At 40.9% G+C, this 22,033-nt stretch overlaps 1 pseudogene; it reads left to right on the plus strand.

Annotated features, from left to right (window-relative positions):
- The first annotated feature begins 409 nt into the window (after nucleotides 1-409).
- Nucleotides 410-22,033, plus strand: part of LOC105988038 — a 150,671-nt pseudogene continuing 129,047 nt past the window's right edge.

Consider the following 22,033-nt stretch of genomic DNA (forward strand, 5'->3'; position numbering starts at 1 on the left):
TAGTATGTAATGATCAAGTTAGGGCAGTTAGCATTTCCATCTCCTTTATTAATATTTTTGAAAATTTTGGTTACACATAAGTGCAATCATTGCACTTATTTGTGATATTTCAATGCATGTATACAATCGGTACCGATCAAATAGGTTCATTAGCATTTGCAACACCTTGTTCATACTTTGTATTTGGAACATTTGAGTGCATCCTTGGAGGGCAGAGAAGGAGGGAGGAAAGGAAGCAGCAGAAGCCAACTGCATAGGGTGAAGGAGATCAGAACTCTCTTGTTGAGAGACTATCCCAATTAAATTTGCATTTTCATTTGCATTCTAGCTGTAAGCTGTCTGACTGTGAGGTAGTCAAGGCCATGGGCTGGAGGCCACTGGAAATTTGGGCTGATGTGATGCAGACAGCATGGACGACTTGACTAAGTACAATGATGGTGAGCACAAAATCCAGGAGGCCATGCTCATAATTGCACTGAGGAAGGGCTGGTGAGGGAGAGAGTCTGACCCAAGCTATGGGTCTGATGTTTTGGGAAATGCGCATTTAAAGATTCTCATGCATTGTGCATCCTCCAAACCCATCCTCAGCCCTGAGGTTCCCAGTCCTGGTTCTAGAGGAATCATCCTAGGGCTGTGGGTGTCCTGTGACTTCATAACACTGTGGCCAGGTCGAGGCTATTCTTTGCAAGAATTGCTAGAAGGGATTCAGCATTGCCCCATATTAAATGACGCTATTCTCTTTAACAGTTAAGTGCCTGAGAACAGAGTCACTGCTGCATGGACAGGGTCTAAAGGGGGCAGCCACAAAGAAGCCTCTGCTTTCTGACTGCTGTGATTGGAGCTATTCTAACCTTTCCCTCCACGATGGACTGAAACCCCTCCAAAAACCATTCAGCGTATGGGAGAAAGCATGCTTTATTGGTCTTTCTGAATCTAACTTAATTTGCTTAGCACAATGGCCTGTACTGCTGGGTTGAGGGACAAGATTCAGCTCACTGGAGAAAGGGGTAGAAGGACTCTGAGCAGGTTTTTTGGGGGTTCTGGCCCATCAGGGAATGGAGGAGTCATCAGGAATCAGGCACATGATTGTTGATGGTGAATGGAGCTGAGGCTCCTGGACGGAACACATGGGGAGCTAAGGAATTCTATGGTGTTTTTGTTTTGCTTTGTTTTGTTTTAATCTAGACTCATGACTGACTATGGAATATGGCCTTAGGGTTGGAGGCTGCTGCTGGATTCCTAGGCTTGCCTCTCATTGGCACAAAGCCTCCCTTGGTCTCATCAGGCAACAGCAGGTCTCTGTCTTTATAATGGGCAAAGGGGTTCCTGCTGAGATTTGAGACCAAAGCCTGCAGGCTTGACTGGATTCCCCTAGGGCCACTGCCCCCTCTCCCACTTTCCCCTTCACACTGGAGAAGCTGTCCACTTCACTGAGGATTCTTCCTCCACTGCCAGCATTGGATATCATTGCCCATGTGAATACAGTGATTTATTCTGGGCCGTGGAGCTAGACCACTTCGTCTGACTTCTGCTCTGAAGCTTCCTGTAAGTGTAGTTCCTGAATACATTTCTTTACCCTCTGATATCTAATTTCTTCATCTGTAGCCAAGAAAAATAGCTCTAAAGTGAAGACAAGAAAATGAAATGAGATCATGCGTGTAAAGCATTTGATGTAAGGTATAGCACCTATAATTACTGGATGCAGTTGGGGGCTGGTCTTATAGCTGAGGCTATTCCATGGACCTGCCTGCCTCCTTATTATAATTTTGGCCTCTTCTCACCAATCTGGGGTGCAGAGAGACTAACATTTCTCCAGGCTAAAATGCCTTAAGGTACTCCAGGGAAACCCAGCCATTGGCCTTTGTGTAAAAAGACATCCACATACATGTATCTTTATAAAAAGAAGGGGATGAATGCCTAAGTTCAATTCAGCATGATCCTTCCTTTTTATCCTAATCCACCAAGAACAGAGAACAAGCAGACCATTGACTCTTCTAGGAACATGCTAAGATGACTTTTCTGAAAGAAAACCTTGTTACAAGATAATATGGAGCACTGGTAGGAAAGGCTGTTTTAATCATTCTCCTGGATTCACAGAAGAATTGAGAACAGGTTTATGAACTGGAAACATAGGAAAGACAATTCTAGGAAGGATAGTGGCATGTTGTTCTCCATTACTAATAATTACAGGACTAAACTAAGGAACTTACAAGAAAAGAGTCCATGCAGGTGCCAGCAAAAGAGTGTATAGATCATCCAATTGGAAGTAGTTTGCAAGATACAAAAATTGAGATCGTTCTAGGTATGACTGAAGATTCCTTTAGGCAGTAGAACACAGTGATACTATTATAGTAAGCACCCATTCTGAGCCTAGCTTTCTGGTTTCCTGAAGAAATAATCATTACTAAGTCATTTTCCCACGCTGCTTTCTTTTCTGTTTAGCTTTTATTTTAATCATGAAACGCATCCCCTATCTTTCAAATAAGTTCTTTTTTTGCTCCATTTGCAACAGTTGATTTCTATGTTATAAGCAAAGAATCCTCAAAGACACTGAGACATTCTCCTTTATGAGCTTCTCAAAGACTACTACACAATTTCTACCTGTCTTAAAAAAATGATCTCTTTTTGCTTAAGACATGAATAAAATGGTGGTTGTTGGCATGGAGTAGTTGTAACATTTGGAGGAGTCACCAGATGGTGACATTACATATCATTTTCGACTCCAATTTATCTCAAGGTGTGCATGTTTGTTAATGCTTGAACATATGCTTTATCCTCAGTATTATGATCTAGCCTAGCTTTTTAAAAAACAAGCTATAGAATATTTAGATGTGAGAAAGTAGTTTCTTTTAAAATGATTCATTGGTACATCCTAACTTCAAAATAATGTATGTACAAAATGTCTGAAGTCAAACGAATATTCTCGGAAGGTGAATATTTCCTAAGAGCATGAAGCCAATATGTAGATTTTATTACAGCTCTGTCAGGAACCAATGATATACACACCACTGTTGCTTATCCATAAACCTTTCGTGGATTATGATTAATGCTTTTTTAATGCAGTAGGCAAGGCTGTCAGAAAGACCTCAGGCAGTGGACGCTAACCAGCAACCAAGGTAGGTGGTAGCAAAAACAAAACAAAACAACAACAAAACCCCTCAGCTTTGGATTGTAAGAAAGATTACAGGTTCAAATATTATGGTCAAATAGAAATTAAAATGTTCCTGTATTTGTAATAAGAAGTCCTTGGACAGTCTTCATAGTTTCACCAGATATTTTGGTAGAAAAGTCCAAAAGATAAAGAAAATGACAACAATGAATTCTGGTAATACTGTCAGAAATGTTCACTGACAAACGTCAGCCTCTATCAAAGGAACCAAATTCATTCCTAAGTGAGCATTCCTCTCTGGATCCAGTTTTGATTCTCTCTCTCTCTCTTTCTCTCTCTCTCTGTCTCTCTCTCTCTCTCTCTCTGTATTAGTTAGCTTGTCCTGTGTAACGAACTACAGGAAAGATTAATTCATTCATCAGACTGTGGTTGACAGGGTGCTTCTGCTGTCTTTGGCTAGGTTTGTGTGTCTGAAATGATTCGAGTGCCAGCCTATCAGCTGAGCTGATCTGTTCTCTGTGGTGCTCTCATGTTGTTGGACTGGTTGGTTGAAGGCTAGTATAGAAAGTTCTTAGCAGGGACAAGTAGGCCTCCTCTATTCATCTTCCTATAGGTGGCATGAGCTTGTTCACTTTTTCATGTTTAGGTTCTGAGAAGGAGAATGAGGAAGCAGGTAGTGCCTCTTAAGAACAGAGCTCAGAACTGGAACTTTCAGTCTGTTCCAGGAACTATGAAGTCAAGTTGCCAAAATGTAAATATAGACGAGCATAAAAACCTTGGAATCCTTTATTAATAGCCCATACTCTAGAATGTTGCACTCTGCTAATCTTGTTTTGGGACGTAACGTCAAAGGTGAGGATGAAATGGAAAAGGATGCTGAACCATGGAGGTAAGCAGAAGAGAGAAAGCATTCTTGTGGTTTGAATGTCAGAAAGAATTCTGGGGATTGGGAAAACAAGGCATTCCACTGCAACTTGAATATAGAGAAAAGGGATGGGAATGAGAGGAAATGGGGCTGGTGAGGAAAGAGGGTTTGTAGATGTGCACCTCTAGAGCAGGAATTTTGTCCCTTTTGATATTCTGGGAGAAAGGCAAGCAAGGAATGAAATTTCCTTTAAGTCACTTTTTAGCTTTTGGACTATACATTTTTAAACACCATTCTGCAAGGTGGAGCTATGTGAAGTCCCAGAACTTATTTGGATTAAACATTTAGATCTTTTTTCAAGTAAGTCAGTTTTTTTTTTTAAAAAAAGCTCTACTAAACTGGAAGAAAAGTAGAACATTGATTCTTTTATTCCCCCTCAGAAGAACAATCAGTCATATTTAGATGTTTTAATACTTCCTGAGCACCATCAAGTCCATTTTGTCAAAATTCTGAGCAAGTGTGGTGTTTTGGAAGACTCAGTGAATTTAGTTTTTTCAACTGTCTATGGAAATATAAAGAAATAATGTATTGACTAGCTCTTTCTTGTGTTATGCTGGCAGCTTTTTGAACATTTGATACACAGCTCCTCTAAGTCCACACTTCTGTTCACTCATTTCCATTTCAATGGTGTCAGTGCCTGGAATCTAGAATATCTACAGGATGACTGGAAGGTTCCTGGAAGGCAGAGTTCAACACAGTCAGTATCAAAACCCTGACAGAATTCTTGACCAAGTATGTGAACTTGGGCCCATTTTATTACCTGCTTAAACATTACTATTATTATTATTATTATTGTGTGTGTGTGTGTGTGTATGTGTCTGTGTGCTAGTTCTGGGGCTTGGACTCAGGGCATTGGACTCTTGCTTGGCTTTTTTGCTCAAGGCTAGTGCTCTACCATATAAGCTATACCTTCACTTCCAGCCTTTTGATGGTCAACTGAAGATGACAATCTCTTGGATTTTTCTGCCTGGGCCGGCTTTGAACCTCAGTCATCAGATCTTGTCCTGCGGATTAGCTAGGATTACAGGTATAAGCTTCAGCATTCTTCCTTGAACTTATTTATTTGTAAGCACACACTTAATGAGCACTCTAAGCCACACCTCCAGACCTGACTTAACTTACTTTTAATTCCTTAGCCTTAAGATTTCTCTAAGGATGAGCTGGAAGGTGGCTCATGCATGCATGAAGCCCTGGGTTCAATTCCTTAGCACCACATAAGCAGAAAAAGCTAGAAGTGGTGCTATGGCTCAAACTGTAGAGCACTAGCCTTGAGCTGAAGAGCTGAGGGACAGTGCCCAGGCCCAGAGTTCAGGCCCCATGACGGGGAAAAAAAAAAGATTTCTGTAAGGATTCAAGATAACGTACCATTAGCACCAACTATGTACTTCTTTTAGACTTCTCAAAAGAAACAATAGGCCAGTAGTGGTGGCATATGTCTGTAATCCTAGCTACTCAGGAATTTGAGATGTGAGGAACACTGTTTGAAGCCACCCAGGACAGGAAAGTCCATGAGATTCTTACATTCTTCAGTTAACAACCAAAAAGCTGGAAGTGGAGCTGTAACTGAAGTGATAGAGTACTAGCTCTGAGCAAAAAAGCTCAGGAACAGTGCCCAAGCCCTGAGTTCAAGCCTCAGGAACAGCACACACACACACACACACACACACACTCACACACACACACACACACACAAACATCTTTATTGAGTTGATGTGAAGGTACTTCAGAATTCCCAAATTTGTCCAAATAAGTACATTGTCAGGAAGACATGGAACAAATAGAAACTTCTCCTTTTTCTTATTATATATAGGAGAGAGCCAAATGCACAGTGCCAACATAGATGTAATACTAACTGTGCCACTGGACTTTTTAAAAAACAAGTCACCACCATTGGATATAGTTTATATTTTCCATATCTTTATTCCAGAACATAAGGTGCTTACAACTTAGTTGAGGAGAAAAGACAAGAGAAAACATTAAAATGCAGGAAGCATATTCTCAATCCATGCGGGGTTTTAGGGCCAGGTGAAATAAAGTAGAGTCGTGTCATAGTAAAAGTAGATCTCTAGGGCAGACATGTTATCGGGAAGTGGATGTAGACTAGAGAAGAAATAGAGGGGTGGAGTGGGGCAGATGAGATAGAAAGAAGACAGGACGAGGGCTTTGAATGCCAAATAGAGACTTGTAAGAGGGCAGAACTCTCCAATATAACCAACAACTTCTGAGCAAGTGAAAGAAACCATGAAGATGAATGCCTTACATGATCTCCAGAGTCCTGATGTTGGGCCTGGACTCAGTATGGAGTTAGACATATGGAGATGGAGGCTGACACACGAATGTGTGTGGTGATGGTGCAGGGGGCAAAAGTCTTCACTATTAGACCATTAGAGAACCATAGAACTGGAGCCTCATACTGTCCAGATTGATCCAGCCCTATCCTGACTCAAACTGGCTGGAAGAGCAAAGATCATCTTTTTAGAAACCAGGGTCCTGCCTGTCAGATGCTAACAAACAAGGCCTCATTCTGCAAGCATTTAAGGAATAGAAATGGGGACGCCACGCCTCCTCTAAGCTGTACATTAACCACAGTCTCCTTGATCCATGAACTCTCTAATAAAGCAGAGGACAGTGGCTTTCCTCATCCTTTGGGCAAGGGCCAGATAAAAACGTGGCATGTGCGATGGAATAGCATAGAGTTTCCCCTCCATCACTAATGTTCATTTTTACCTTCCCTAGATGGTCAATTATGGATAAACTGGCCTACAAAATGACACAGGGAAAAACTCAAGGTCAAACAAGTCTTGTGATTCAAGCAGCACGTGCTTACCATGCAATCCTTTTCTGTCACCTCATGGATGAGAGCTTTACATGTTTTTGCTGTGGCTTCTAAATCAGCAATGTCTTACGTAGGCTCTCAGCATGAAGAAAAGAAGGGAAACACTGAAGTCTAAGAGTTGAGGTAAATTCTCTTTTCATTTGAGATGTCTTCGTATTGAAGATATTGTGATGGGTGCAAGGGATGATTAGGAGTCCAACAGCCTCTCATGAGAGAGACACGCTAAGATCTCCAGAAATGATGGATAGGACCAGACTACCACTATCACCATCACCACCATTTAAATATGTATATACATTCACAGTACATCTTTTCCTATACATGCATCTCCATTATACAATTTGTAAGTTAGAAACAGTAAGAAATGAATAATAGCTAATATTAACAGAACAATTATGACAATATCATTTAAAAACAGCTATAAAATGTGATTTTTTTTCTCAAAGGCATCACACTGGAAGAAGACCCTGGAGCTGGAGCTCCACTGCAAATCACTGCACATATTAATATTTTGGGATTACAGTTGACTTTGGGTAACTGAAACTGTGGAAAGTGCAGCCAAGATTATAAGGAGGAAAGTGACCCGCAAAGTTTACATTCTTTTTAGGGATCAACAATTTAAAACAAAATCGCTCTAAACATCCACTGTGTCGGAATGTCAAAGTGCAAGAAGTCTGGGAAGGGAATGGACAGGGATCAAATTGGTGATGGTAGTATGTTCTCATACACCTGGAGCAAATGACAGGAAAATGAGAGACTGGACCATGTGGTGGACCCTTAGTCAAAGAGTGTTCTGTGAAAAGGGACCAGCATTTAGGTAAAATACTAGGACATTTTGTGCAGTTCAAATTTCATATGAAAATCATTTTACGTGCAAGTATGCCCTAAATATCCCATGGAACATACTTAGAAAATCATCAGTTTACTTAACCCTCAACTTGGACTATGTGCTTCCTTCTTATTTGAAGAATTTGGCGTCCCTTGCTGGGTCTTGGTGAAAGAATGTGCTTAGTATATTTAGTCTGAGGAGCCAGGAGATCCTTGGCTTTGGGCTACATCACTCCAAACTCCGCCTTAATGGTCAGCTTGTGTTTCTTCTGTCTCAAAACTCTCAATGCCTTACTTTTACAAGGACACTTTAGATGTAGGGTTCACCTCAGGTGATTTTATCAAGGCCCTTCATTAGATCAGCAAAGCCCATTTATTTCTTCAAATAAGTTTCCATTTACAGGTACATGGGCTTGGGGGAGGCACTTGTATTTTGAGGGGATGTGACAAAAACTCATATGGCTTCAAAACATGATATGGTGAGGGAACTTGGAGAAGAGGAAAGTTTGTGAGTAAAGCTAAATTAAAAAGCTGGTGTTGTGCAATACCAGCAATATGCGTGATATGTGCAAACACAGAAAATACCATTAGTGCCCTGTCTGTGGTCTCTCATCTCTCAGCATCCTCAACTACATCAATGGCTTTACTTGTCTGTACTTCTCTCGTACAGACCATGGGCTTCTCTGGCTGGTGAATTGTGCCCCAAGAGCAGATGAGGCAGACCAAAACTACCAAGCAGTCAATGTTCAAGGGAAAAATGTCAACAGGATGGATAAATAGTGGGGATAAATACCCCCAACTTCTTAATCTATAAGAACAAAAGCAAGTTTTACTGTCTTTCAGAGGTCACTAGTAGGATTGGTCACACTGGTAACTTTCTCGTTAACTACTTTGTTCTGACTTCCTCCCCTTCTTCATCTTATTTCCTCTCTCCCTTACAGTTACTTCTTGGGATAGCCTCCTCAGTAAACATAATAGTATATAAGTCTAGACCCATGATAATCCTAAGGGTTCTAGAAACTGGTTAATATGTCCTTCTTGGGTAGCGGCTGCTGTATTTATCCATTTACATCAAAATTGAGCAAGGAAACACCAGTGGGTCACCAGGATGTGCAAATATTCTTCCCTCCCCGCTATGTCACTTCTGGGTGCTGCCTATGGGTGCTGTTACATACACTGGAGACCCAACACCATATAATGGTAATGGACTAAGAATAGAGGATAATGTTGGGTTTGGATATCTCTGCAGGCTCACATCTCCAAGTTGAAGCCTTAATTGCACCCTAAAATCCTGTTCTATTTGCTGCAGTTTCTGGATGGCATAGTAAGCACTGGGACCTGTAGATTCCATGATGTTGTAGCCAGCGTCACACCCTTTTAAATTGTAAAGCGGATTCTTTCATTTAATGTGATGTTAAGTGAAACCAATTTGTCTGTAAGGCCTCAGACAGTGTTACCGAATGAGGCCCTGTGAGAACGGAAGATCAAAGCATGTACTTTAAAATCTATATGTTTATATGTCTGGATGTTTGACTGGTCCTCATTCAGAGCAGTTAACAGATTCTGGTGGTTTTAGTAGAAACTTATTTTAATGGTGATGAGAGGACTAAAGAACTTAAACAGATAAGATGCGATTCAGAAATGAGGGCACTGAGCTGGCAAATTAATCTACGTCCCTCTTTCAAGTAGCTTTATTTGGAAGAAGATGGATTATGGAGAATTTGGAGGGAGAATAACGTACAATACCCCAGTGAGTGCACTTTCAAAATAGGTGGCTGGGGTTATGAGGGAAATTTGGAAGAATTCTTTTTCTCGGTGTGAAGCTAATTAGTCCCCAGGGGAACTGAATCTATAGCTCGTTTCATTAGTACCATCCCAGCAGAACCAACTGGCTAAAGAGCCAACCAGACTTTGGGCAAGTATTAGCAATCAAATTCTAGATCACTGTAGGGGTCAAAATATTTTCTAAACCAGGCAGAAAGAAAGGATTGTGTACAAAATGTTATATCCTAGTGTGCAAAATCTGACACTGGGGATTCTTAAGGAAGAGATGGCTGAGATTTTGAGAAGAAAATTCCTTTTTATGCCCCAAAAGTACAATAATATTAAATAGAGATGAACATCAAGGACCCTGGGGTGCTTTAAGGGGCAGATTTGAAGGACAAAGGGTACAGGTGTGATCAGGGCCTTCCATATAATCAAAGCAGTGAACTCATAGGAACTGTTTGTTTGTTTTTGGCTTTGTTTTGTTTTGTGGGTCATGGGGCCTGAACTCTGGGCCTGGGTGCTGCCCCTCAGCTCTTCCGCTCAAGGCTAGCCCTCTACCACTTGAGCCACAGTGCCACTTCTGGCTTTTTCTGCTTATGTGGTGCTGAAGAATTGAACCCAGGGCCTCATGCATGCAAGGCCAGCACTCTACCACTGAGCCACCTTTCCAGCCCAGCAACTGTATTTTTTGAGCATCTTTTCAGTTACACTTCTGTTTAGTGTACCAAATATGAAGAACTGAGTCATTAGTGAAAGAAGAAAGGTGAAATTCTCATCCATTCCCAAACTATTTGAATAATTTCCCAGTTCTTATGTCTTATTTTTTTCCTGTTAGGATGATCTGTCTTCTTAATTCAAGAAGAGGACTAAATTCTTGGAGCTAGGTAAGTAGCAGGTGCTAAGTTTCCTGGGAGGAAGATGAGCATTGTTGGACTATCCAATTCTGTAAGCAAATTGAATAAATCCATTTGGACAATGTCAATGTATATTCTATTGGTCCTGTTCCTCTAGAGAAGCCTAACCATATAGACATGGGTGCCTCTTTACAATACATATCTTTAGTTGTAATGATTTATTTGTTGATCTGTCCCATCCATTTGAATATAAACCCCATGAAAGCAGGGATAACATGATTTCATAGTCAACTCTCTATGTCTGACACCTAGTAATTATTCATTAAGTTTACAGTGATTGAATAACCAAACAGATTTGACTTTACAAAGACTCTAAAATCAACAAAGTGTTCCATTATAAAGTCAAGGCAGTGAGTCTTTAATCTGCTCTGTGATTGGACAAGTCTTCCGACGTCCTTCTGAGTATCATCGGTAAAACTGTGTGACCAGAACTAACGGAACATATTTTGAAATCTTGTCAATGTGTTCGTCCATACTGTAGCTTCATACTGAGAATTTCTCTTTCTGGTTTTATACTTTATTTTCCATAGAGTCGCTTGTTTTGACCTGAGGCATATCTATGCCCAAAACTTAGCCAGGTCTTATTGGAAAAAAATGTGTCTATGTAATTAAATTCTAGCAGTCATGATTTCTAAAACCACTTTCCAGAGAAAATATACTCAGTCAGTGTAGAAATCCCCAATACAAATTAAATTAGGCATCATGGTCTATTCAAAATGGTTGCAAGTGATACAGAAAATCCAAAGCATTTGTACTCTATTAAAAATCTTTGAAATCCTTGAAGAAATGACAGAATTTACTATAGTATGAACTTGAAGTATTGAAAAATGGAGAAATTCCCTTGGCACTATCATTGGTGAGGACAGAAAATCAAATTTCCATTATATTTGTTTCTTTTTTTTTTTTTTTGGGTCCGGTCGTGGGGCCTGAACTCTGGGCCTGGGCGCTGTCCCTCAGCTCTTCAGCTCAAGGCTAGCGCTCTACCACTTGAGCCACAGCGCCACTTCGGGCTTTTTTCTTTTTGTTTATGTGGTGTTGAGGAATTGAACCCAGGGCCTCATGCATGCAAGGCAAGTGCTCTACCACTGAGCCACCTTCCCAGCCCTACATTCGTTTCTTTAAGCTGAAATCCTGAAGAATACCACACAAAACATGGCTCCTGACCCAGACATGAGTTCCCTGTGGAGCATGGAGCTCAGATCTCCTTGTGCAGGTCAACGTCACATTCATCAGACAAGTAGAACGAAGTCATGCTTAAGGCTCAGTGGCATCAGCAAATATTTGCTGGTATTAAGCTGTTTAGTGGTACCCTCCTATTAATTTCATCACCATTTCTTCCCCAGTGGTGACTTCTAGAAGACAAAAACAACAAGAAGAACTAAATTAATATGTTTACATTCCAACACCTATATTTATTAGTGGCATTGCTTACATTTGCCTAAGTAAGTTAGAATAAAGCATTGAGTTACATAAACACAATTCACAGCACAGAAATGCCTGGGTAGAGAGGTAGAGGGAGGTAGATAATAGGCTGGAAAGGAATTTTATACAAGGACATCCCTAGCTACCAGAGAAGTGGAGGGGGGGAGGAAGGAAAACCTCAAAAAGAGGCAAGGCTACTATGTAAAGCCTGTAGTCATGCGACAGACACCCCGCTCTCGTTCTCCATTAATGACAAAGTCTTCATCCACTGTTTGAACTCACGTCCAGTGGGAGAGTCAATGTGCCTTGTGTTCTAAGAGTGAAAGAAACCTATAGCCAGCACGGTGTGTCCTAGAGGGAGCAGAATTCTTTAGAAATCCAGACTCATCAAAATCGGTGGAAGAGTAGTTTCACTGGATCATAGGTCAGTGCTATGTTTAGTTTTCTGAAGAATCTTTGACAATTACCCAGAAGATTATAAATCAGGATACAGTAAAGACATTTGCACGCCTGTGCTCATCGCTGCACTGTTCATCATAGCCAAGACATAGCCTAGGCCTGCTCAATGGATGAATGGATCAAGAAAATGTAATACATATATATGTATATATACATACAAAATACATGATATACATGAAGTATGTGATATATAATGTTAAATGTGATATACATATATATATATATATACATATATGATATATGGTACCATGTAGGTGTGGAGAGGCTAATGGCTGGACTTCTATCTGTTAGAAGTGACTGCCAGCTTTGCTTCCTCCAGAAAACTGCCCAGCCCCCTGATGTCCGTAGGACAAGCACCTTGTTGGGGGGGGGCGGGGGATAGCTCACGACTGCAAACTGACCAATTAGTATAGCTTATTTATTGTGAACATAGTGATTGGTTCAGCCACAGGCACATGACTCAAAGAAGGCCCACCAAAGCCCTTTCATGAAAACCTCTTCTTGGAGGTGTGAGGACAAAGTGGGATTTGGGATATGAGAATGAGGAGATATTTTATTGCTGCCTGATGGACTGAGACTGAATTGAACCCAGCAGAGGGAGGGCGAGGGGAAAAAAAAAGAGGCAGAGACAGAAATAGAGAGATACAGAGAAAAAGACAGAGGAGGGAGAGAGAGAGGGGGGAGGGGGAGAGAGAGAGAGAGAGAGAGAGAGAGAGAGAGAGAGAGAGAGAGACTCTGGACCTCAGATCTCACCCCACCAGACCAAGATGCAAATCTCAGAAATCTCAGCCAACACTGCTATTTTGAATCAGGTTTTCATGTCTTGCAACCAATAGATCTGGATTAATACAACTTTCAAAAGATTTATTTTCATTTCCATTAAACCTAGCTAGAAAAATTACATCTAAATTCATCAGGCAGTAGGCTTTCCAAATGCCACTAAACATTGCTCATTTCACTGGAAGGCAGTTGGGTAGTATTCCTGGTGTCACTTTAAATACATAATACAAGATTTTCATTTCTCCAGTACTAAGTATCACCCAGAAGAAAAGCCAAAGCTTGCATGTGCAAACTGTTCTAAGAATGAGCTGCTTAATGGGAATTAATTTTCATTTTGAGTGTTGTTTATTACAACTTCTTTAATTATTTGGAAGTATTATTTTCAGACAACTCTGTTCTCATTCAGAGCAAAACAAACAAACAACACCCCAAAACACTCACCCACCCACCCAACCAAACCAACAAAAACTATCTTTTAGGTTGAAAAATAAGCAGAAACATATTCTTTCTATTGTTTGCATTTCAAAATCAGAATCCTACACTGGGGAGGTTGGTAGCCTATATTTGTGACCTTTTTTTTTTAAAAAAAAAAACAGTTCCTACTTTCTCCCTGAATATCAAAAGATAATTCATCATTTAAAACAGTGGGATTGTTTCCAGGCCACTTAAACTAATCCTGAGGATGAGTCACTAGAATTAAACCCTAGGAAGCAGAGACTCACAAGGAGAGGAGATGGGGCTGTGACCTCCTTTCCGGTCCTCCTTCACTGCAGTGGAGGAAAAACCCTACCATAGGAACAAATTGGAAACCCTGGGGCTTCTAACTTCAGATCTACTTTTGTCAAGGTTAAAGAACTGAAAAAGCCCTTTTGATCTTCGGTTTCCTTAGTCAGATGAAACTGCCCAAGGTGTCTGCTGATAATTCCATGAAAAACCTTGGATAGATGAAGCAGACACCAACTGATCTCAACACTTAAAAGGCATGAAATGCCACTTAAGGAAATGGTACTGAGTCTCTGGGAAGATATAACTATTGTGCTTTGGAATTTTAACTATGTTTGCAAAGCCAAGTTGACCTCAGAAGCTATAGAATTTTGTTTTATAAAACCTCTCTCTCCTAAACTTTTAGTCATTTAGTGAACATACCTAACTACGACGTTATAAATCTCGGGGACAAATCAGAAACCATTTGAGCTTGAGGAAGACTTAAGCTCTCTCCTTGACAGAGGAAGAAAATGAACTCAGCAGTCCTGAGATGTGATCAAGGTCTCCCGAAAGTCTGATCATTGTTTGGGGTGGCTCCGTTGGTCGCCAGAGTGATTGATGCTCCTGTTTTAGTATTTATCACAGGTTTCACCTGTCAATTTTCATTGGCCTTTTTCAAAATATGTGCTAGCAATGTTAATAAATAGATGCTGTATGCAAAAACAGTTTGCAAAAGAGATGAGTTTGGAAAATAATATGTACTATATAGTTATGAAAAATATATGAAAGACCCAGATATAGTGAAAAAGATATTATTTACCTATATTGACCAGAGAGTTTGCCCCAAATATTTGACCAAGGAAGTCATACTTAGTAGAATAATACCCATCTACCTGAGAAGACTCAGCAGACTCTAGAGGAGCCTGCAGTGCTTCTGGGACATCATTGTGACTAGCAGTCAAAATGTACCAGAGAAACTCAGAGCAGGTCATTTTTTATTGGACAATATAAATATTAATAGGGGTGTCTGCTATGCTTAGGTGAGTTCTGTAGAATTTCTTGGCCACATCTAAGTAGGAAAGACTTAGAATATCTCCTCAATGTTTGCTTTATCATATAGACAAACTCATAGGTGCTCTTAAACTTTGTTCTGGGTTTATTGGACTGGCTTTGCTTTTATTTAAAATACTAAATTAAAAAAATCAAGTATTTTACTGAGGGAAAATTCCAGGCATATTGTTTCTGTTATTGTGTTACATTGTAAAACCAAAATGTCACCATTTAGGAAATACTGAAGGGCTATAACAATGAAATTTAACATGTGGTTTTTGGAATCAAACAATCTGGCAATTAACTCTCTGCGTAAGTTTAAAATATGAATCTATGAGTCAGGAGGACAAAGCCGGCCTTGAATGGGTATGTTTACCTGGAGTTATTAGTAACCCCTGGACTCAAGTGAGTTCAGGGATTACTATAACATAAATGGGAAAAATACAATGAAGAGCAGTAGGGACAATTTTAAATCAGAAAAAATGTGCTCCTAAAAATAAAAAAATACCATATTATCCAAACAAAGTTTATTTATGACCTCGATTAGTTAGTTGCACAGACTGGTAGTGGTTAACCCTGATCTTCGCCTTGGAAGTGGATAAAAGAGTTAAGAAGTAGCAGTAGTTCAAATACTTCCAGAAAATAGTGATATTCTACTATCTAGGGAGATCAAGGAACAGAGTAATTGGCTTATCACCATGATTTATGATTCATGATGACAAGTTACTTTATCTTACAAACAATATGCAGATTTGTCATTCCCATGAAATTAGGAGGAAAGGAAATATATTTATCATTCAAACAAGACTGATCATCATCAATTGTTCTGTCTCTGAAGACTCTAGACGTATTCTGCTATGCTTCCAGCTATCATTTTGACCAGCATTCAGAATGTGCCAGAGAAATTCAAAGAGGATCATTTTTAATTTGACAGTATGAGCTTGCTATGGTTAGGTTACACCTGTTGTTGGCCAATCAAAATGCTGCAACTTAAAATGGTATTAGAGTCTTTAAGAAGCAAAAGATTGTTGAAATTCAGCAATCACAAGGAAAATAAGAAGGCAATGGGTTTATTTCATTTTAAAGAATAGTCAGAAAGCTAATACAGAGAATGAGCTGTAAGAAGAGAAAAGGTTGTTATTGAAAGGTAATTTCTTTTTGGAGGAGGTGTTAAATTAGGATTAATGCCCATCATCAGTAATAGTGAACGTGTGTACCTTCCTAAACAGAGAAACAGCACTGGTGCATTCAGATTCAAGGACATTCCGAAGCCTTCTCACTCTAAAAATTTCAAAGCACGTGAAAAATCCATTTGTGGGTTGTTGAAGGGCAGTGATGTCTCTTTTCTGGCCTCAGGAAAACTCCCATAATGCCTATCACTCTGCTATACCGGGACTGGACCCTCAATCACACAAAGGTAAAGTATGTACCTGGAAAGACAGATAACACTCATTAGCATTGACAGAGCTCTTGCTGAGTATGATCACAAGGAGGAGTTAGGTGCTCTAGTTACAGTGACATTAATTTTGTATAACTCTTATTTTACAGATTAGGAGACTGAACCTCAGAGAGAGTGGGAACTGGGTGACAGGTCATGGCTATAAGTGACAGGGTCATGATCTAAAGCCCATATTCATTTCAACGTCCTCTGTACCTAGATACGAGTTTGTGGAAATGGAGATGTCTGAACAAGTATGACTGGGGAAGGAATGGCTGGAATCTATAGAGACTGTTAATGTTTAGAAAGCTGTAAGTTGAGAAGCGCTTTGGGGAGCGAATCAAACTGGACTTTTGAGAGAAGACCAGAAAGGACTTAATCCCACCCATCCCATTCTTGCTTTAAAATCAAACCATGACCAAGATGTGTGGCTGGGAGACTGGAGTGTGCTGAGAGCTTAGGTTAAGAGTCTGAGTGAATAGAATCCTCTAGAAAAATATATCCATGGCCTAACCCTCGAGCCTTAGAATATGATCATATTTGGATTAAGATCTTTGTAGATGTAATGGAGACTAAGGACTCCAGATGAAATCATCTTGGATTTGAGTAGGTCCTTAAGCCTAATAATGGTAGTATTATAAGAGACAGGAAAACAGGAGACAGAGAGATGCAATGGGGGAAGTCCTGGGAAGACGGAGGGGCGGGATGTGAGAGTGATGTTTCCATAGCCAAGGAGCAACAAGGATTGACTTTCAATGGATTCCTCCCTGGAAGGACGAATCCATTGAAAGAAGGAGCCAACTTTGCTGATTCAAAAGACTTGATGTCAGACTTCTGATCTCAAGAGCTATGAGGGAACCAATTTCTGTTGTTTTAAGCCACCAAGTTTGGGACTGGGAAGGTGGCTCAGTGGTAGAGTGGTTGCCTTGCATGCATGAGGCCCTGGGTTCAATTCATCAGCACCACATAAGCAGAAAAAGCCAGAAGTGGCACTGTGGCTCAAGAGGTAGAACGCTAGCCTTGAGCTGAAGAGCTGAGGGACAGCGCCCAGGCCCAGAGTTCAGGCCCCATGACCGACAAAAAAATAAAATAAAAAAATAAAATAAAAGTAAATAAGTCACCAAGGTCATGGAAATCTGTGACAGCAGCTCCAGGCAGCTAATACCCAGAACCTGCCAAATTTGTTTTTGTGCATCTGCTACCTATAGCTCTTGGGTTTCTCCTAGAGTTCTATGGTGCATCTGGAAGGGAAATGGTTTGATAAGGAGAAACTGAATTGGATAATCTGGTTTCAATGTTAGAAATACGCTCTTAATTTGACCTCTTAGGCGGCAGTTTCTATGTACTCGATGCGAAACATTGAAACTGATGCTTAAAATCAGACCATTGGTTTGAAGTCCCTATCTCCTCATCTTGCCTCTTCTTAGGCTTTAATTTTGATCTTAACTTTTCTGTTAGAACACATCGCCTTTATACCTCATCCTGTCCCACTCCTTCCATTCTTGGATTTTTGGCAACAGTCATTTGTGGTAGTAAATGGCCTTGACAATATTCATACATGGTAATAAATAGCCTTGAGCATAGTCATCCTCATTCATTCCCTTCATTAGATCTCCCCCATTCCCATTGGTGCCTACCTTTTGATCCAAACCTTTTTTTTTTTTTTTGCCAATTCTGGGGCTGGGCCTGGGCACTGTTCCTGGGCTTTGGTGCTTAAGATTAGTGCTCTACCATTTGAGTACTTTGAGCTCCACTTGCTTTTTTGGTAGTTTAGCGATAAGTCTCACAGAATTTCTTGCTCAGGCCCACTTTGAACCATGATCCTCAGATCGCAGCCTCCTAAGTAGCTAGGATCACAGGTGTGAGCCATCAGTGTCTGGCTCAATTTTTCTTTTAATTACCTTTGTGTTCTAATCTTAAACAATTTATTTAATATAACTAACACAAGATTATATGATATCAGCAATTTTATTTAGTCATTGGACATGGAGGCTAAAATAGTCCATGTTTAAGAAATGTGACCTGGGACTGGGAAGGTGGCTCTGTGGTAGAGTGCTTGCCTTGCATGCATGAGGCTCTGGGTTCGATTCCTCAGCACCACAGAAGCAGAAAAAAAAAGCTGGAAGTGGCACTGTGGCTCAAGTGGTAGAGTGCTAGCCTTGAGCTAAAGAGCTGAGGGACAGCGCCCAGGCCCAGAGTTCAGGCCCCATGACCGGAACCCCCCCCCAAAAAAGAAAAGAAATGTGAGCTGGGCACTGGTGACTCACACATGTAATCCTAGCTACTCAGGAGGCTGAGATCTGAGGCTTGCAATTCAAAGGCAGGAAAGTCCATGAGACTCTTATCTCATCTCCAATAACTACCAGAAAACCAGAAGTGGCACTGTGGCTCAAGCAGTAGAGCCCTAGCCTTGAGCTGAAGAGCTGAGGGACAGCACCCAGGCCCAGAGTTCAAAAGACCCATCAAAAAAACAAAACAAAACATAAAAGAAATGGGAAATGCGCTTAGCCTAAGGAACAAATATTTGTGCTACTACTTCACATTCATCTGTGCTAGAGTCATTGCAGCCTTATCTTTTGGGGTGTTGAAGAGTTTACAATGATCCAAATAAAGAGTTAATGATCTGGCATCAAAATGTCTAGCACAGACTCATGATACAATGTCTCTGTAGACTCACTCAGCAAGCCTGCTGTGGAAAAGGAGCCCCAGTGCTCTTAGAACTCTGAGATACACCTGCAGTGTTGCCACAGATCCAAAGCACACCTCATAGGTCTGTAATGAGAGATGAACCACTTTTTCCCAGTGGATAGGAATCTCTAGCCTGAGCTACACGAACAGGTACCTCAGGGTGAGAAGCACTGAAATACAAAGCAATATATGAAGAGATCAACAATAAAACATACCCACTATAGTACAGATTCTGGGCTCTGCACTGTCCAAAATCACCTGACAGCCCCACACCAGCCGAGCCCTGATGCATTTCCTGTGCTCCACCTTGGGGAAACATCTGCCATTTTGCTCGGAAGGGGAGAGATGGTGAGCTTTCAGTGGGTGAAAGAGCAAGACTGTTCTTCCTTTATTAATGAATGCTCAAAGATACCCCCATTTTCTCATGTATTCCATGCTTTCAGGAAATATTTATGGATAGCCTTTTTTTAAGATGTCAGAGAGACAGCAGTGATCATAACAGACCAAGTTTCTCCTCATGGAATATGTAGTCTGGTGGGGAGAGATTAAAAAATCACAAATGACAGATGAACATATAATCACCCAGGTGGTGATGTGAGTTGGGAAGGAGCGTCAGTCAGGAGAGGTGTGCAGAGGATGCTGGTCGCGTTTAGGCCAGCTCAGGCTGCAACCTGAGCAGATGGAGGGACTGAGACAATGGAAATGTATTTTTTCACAGCTCTTTGGAGGCTGGGTGTCCAAGATGATGGTGCTGGCTGATTTGGTTCTCAGTAAGAACTTGTGTCCTAGTTTTAAGATGGCTGTCTTCTTGTTCTTCTTGCTATATCCTCTCTCTTGTATAAAGAGTGTGGAAGAGAGAGAAAATGAGGAGAGAGAAAAAATATGTTGATGTCTTTATTTATAAGGACATTAATCCTACCCACTTAGGGTTCACTGTTAGAACCTCACTTAATCTTAGTAATTTTCTTACTTCAAATATATTCACATTTGGGGGGAGTTGGGCTCGAACATATGAATTTTGTGCAGACACAGTTTATTCTACAGGAGTGGGACAATGGGTGTTGCTCTCTTAGTGTTGGATGAACAGTTCAGTCTTCCTGAACTTGATCCCAGGGCTACTTCAGTCCTTCAGTGAGGGTGTGGAGAGCCTTCACTGCCCTTCCAGGGTCTCAACCCATGGAGCTTTGCAGGCCAGTGTGGAAATGCACTGTCAGAGGAGGGGTAAACCTGGCCAGCCCTCTGGTCCTCAGAGCAGAGGAAATGGGGTAGCTCAAGCAAAGCATCCTGGCCACCAGACATTTGCACTGGGGAGAAAACTGTGAATGGCCTCTTAATTGTTTTTTAAATGAAAATTCCCCTTTTAAAAAGAAATAGCAAAGACATTTTAAAATCATGGTATGAATATCACGAAATAGATTTTACCACGCCTTACTCTTAGACACATTCATTTTTTTTAACATTTCTCTTCCCCAAAGAGGCAATAACAGGTTCATAAGCTTATTTTACTTTGCTATTAGTCACATGTACACCAAGAGATACTGTTTTCCAAGGTCAAGTTCATCCTATTGTTTAATGCCTTCTTGGTTATGTTGCTCAGAATTGTAGACTACTGCCTCCTGGACATCAGGGATCTTTAAAAAAAAATTCAATTACTTATTTCATCATATAGGATGCCTAGACATCAAGAGAGGATAATTAACTCAGTTTTGCCTTTCTAGGAATATATATATCACACAAAAGTAGAAAAGAATGATTTTCACATTAATAACACCTAATGGTCTGATGTTTTATGGTGTACTTATGCCAAACGTACTTCCAGATCATCCTTCCCAAGAATGACTTTGCTGACTATCCCCCATCCTCCCTCCCTCCCTCCCTCTCTCTTTCTCTCTCTCCTTCTCCTTCTCTCTCTCTCTCCCTCTCCCCTCTCTTTCTTTGTTGGTCGTGAGGCCTGAACTCTGGGCCTGAATGCTGTCCCTTAGCTCTTTAGCTCAAGGCGAGTGCTCTACCACTTAAGCCACAGCACCAGTTCTAGCTTTTTCTGCTGAGGAATGAAACCTAGGGCCTCATGCATACAAGGCAAGCACTCTACCACTGAGCCACCTTCCCAGCCCCCATCCTCTCTCTTTATTGTGAGGAGAGGCTCAGAGATTTATCTCTCTGAAATAAGTTTAAGTGGGAGACTGAGAATGGAAAGTATGTTCTTATCAGACCTCAGGAAATTGCATATTGTGAGGAACACGGACTTTCTCTCTGTTTCTCACAATGAATGGCATCCTTACCTCCTCCTCAGAGACTTTGCACATCCTCTACTTTAGCTGAAATGTTCTAGCTCGGAATCTCCAAAGGGCTTGGTGATTTTTAGATCTGATCATCTGGTGATGCTCAGATACTACTTTGTCAAAGAGCCTGACATTTTTTATTCTTGTTTCCTTTATTGGTCATGGGGCTTGAACTCAGGGCCTGGGCTTAGTCCCTGAACTTTTTCACTCAAGGCGGGTGCTCTACCACTTTGAGCTATAGCTCCCCTTCCAGGTTTCTGGTGGTTCACTGGAGATAAGAGTCTCATGGACTTTCCTGCTCAGTCTAGCTTCAAACCACAATCCTCAGATCTCAGCCTCCTGAGTAGCTAGGATTATAGACATGAGCCACCAGGCTCATGTCTCTTATGCCTATCTAAAATAATTACATTGTAAGTTTACTTTTCATCATCAGAGAATTCTTATATGGTCTTTATATAGCTGACTTATCAGAAGTGAGGACAAGTCAATTGTATGTCCCCCTAAAAATTCAAAGTAGCCACAAATAATCAAATCCAGGCTTCTCTCCTGGGCCAAGCTAAGTAGCTGCACTTGTGTCCATTGTCTTCAGTAGATAAGGGAAGGGATTTCTGGGAAGGAATAGGTGGAGGGAGACAGCTATAAGAGGCCAGGGACCACATGTCTTGTATAACACTGTTTTTTTTCACTCCCTTCCTACCATCATCCTACCCAATCAAATGGTTCTGGTTTCCAGGGTTTCTCTTCTTAGATTTAGCCAAGAAGAGACCATCATCAGGTCCATGTTGAGGTGGCTGACTAAGCTGAAGAATGGGTGGCTCTATCCTGGAGTT

The sequence above is a fragment of the Dipodomys ordii genome, unplaced genomic scaffold (genome assembly GCF_000151885.1).
Source record: "Dipodomys ordii isolate 6190 unplaced genomic scaffold, Dord_2.0 Scaffold1, whole genome shotgun sequence".
Classification (NCBI taxonomy): domain Eukaryota; kingdom Metazoa; phylum Chordata; class Mammalia; order Rodentia; family Heteromyidae; genus Dipodomys; species Dipodomys ordii.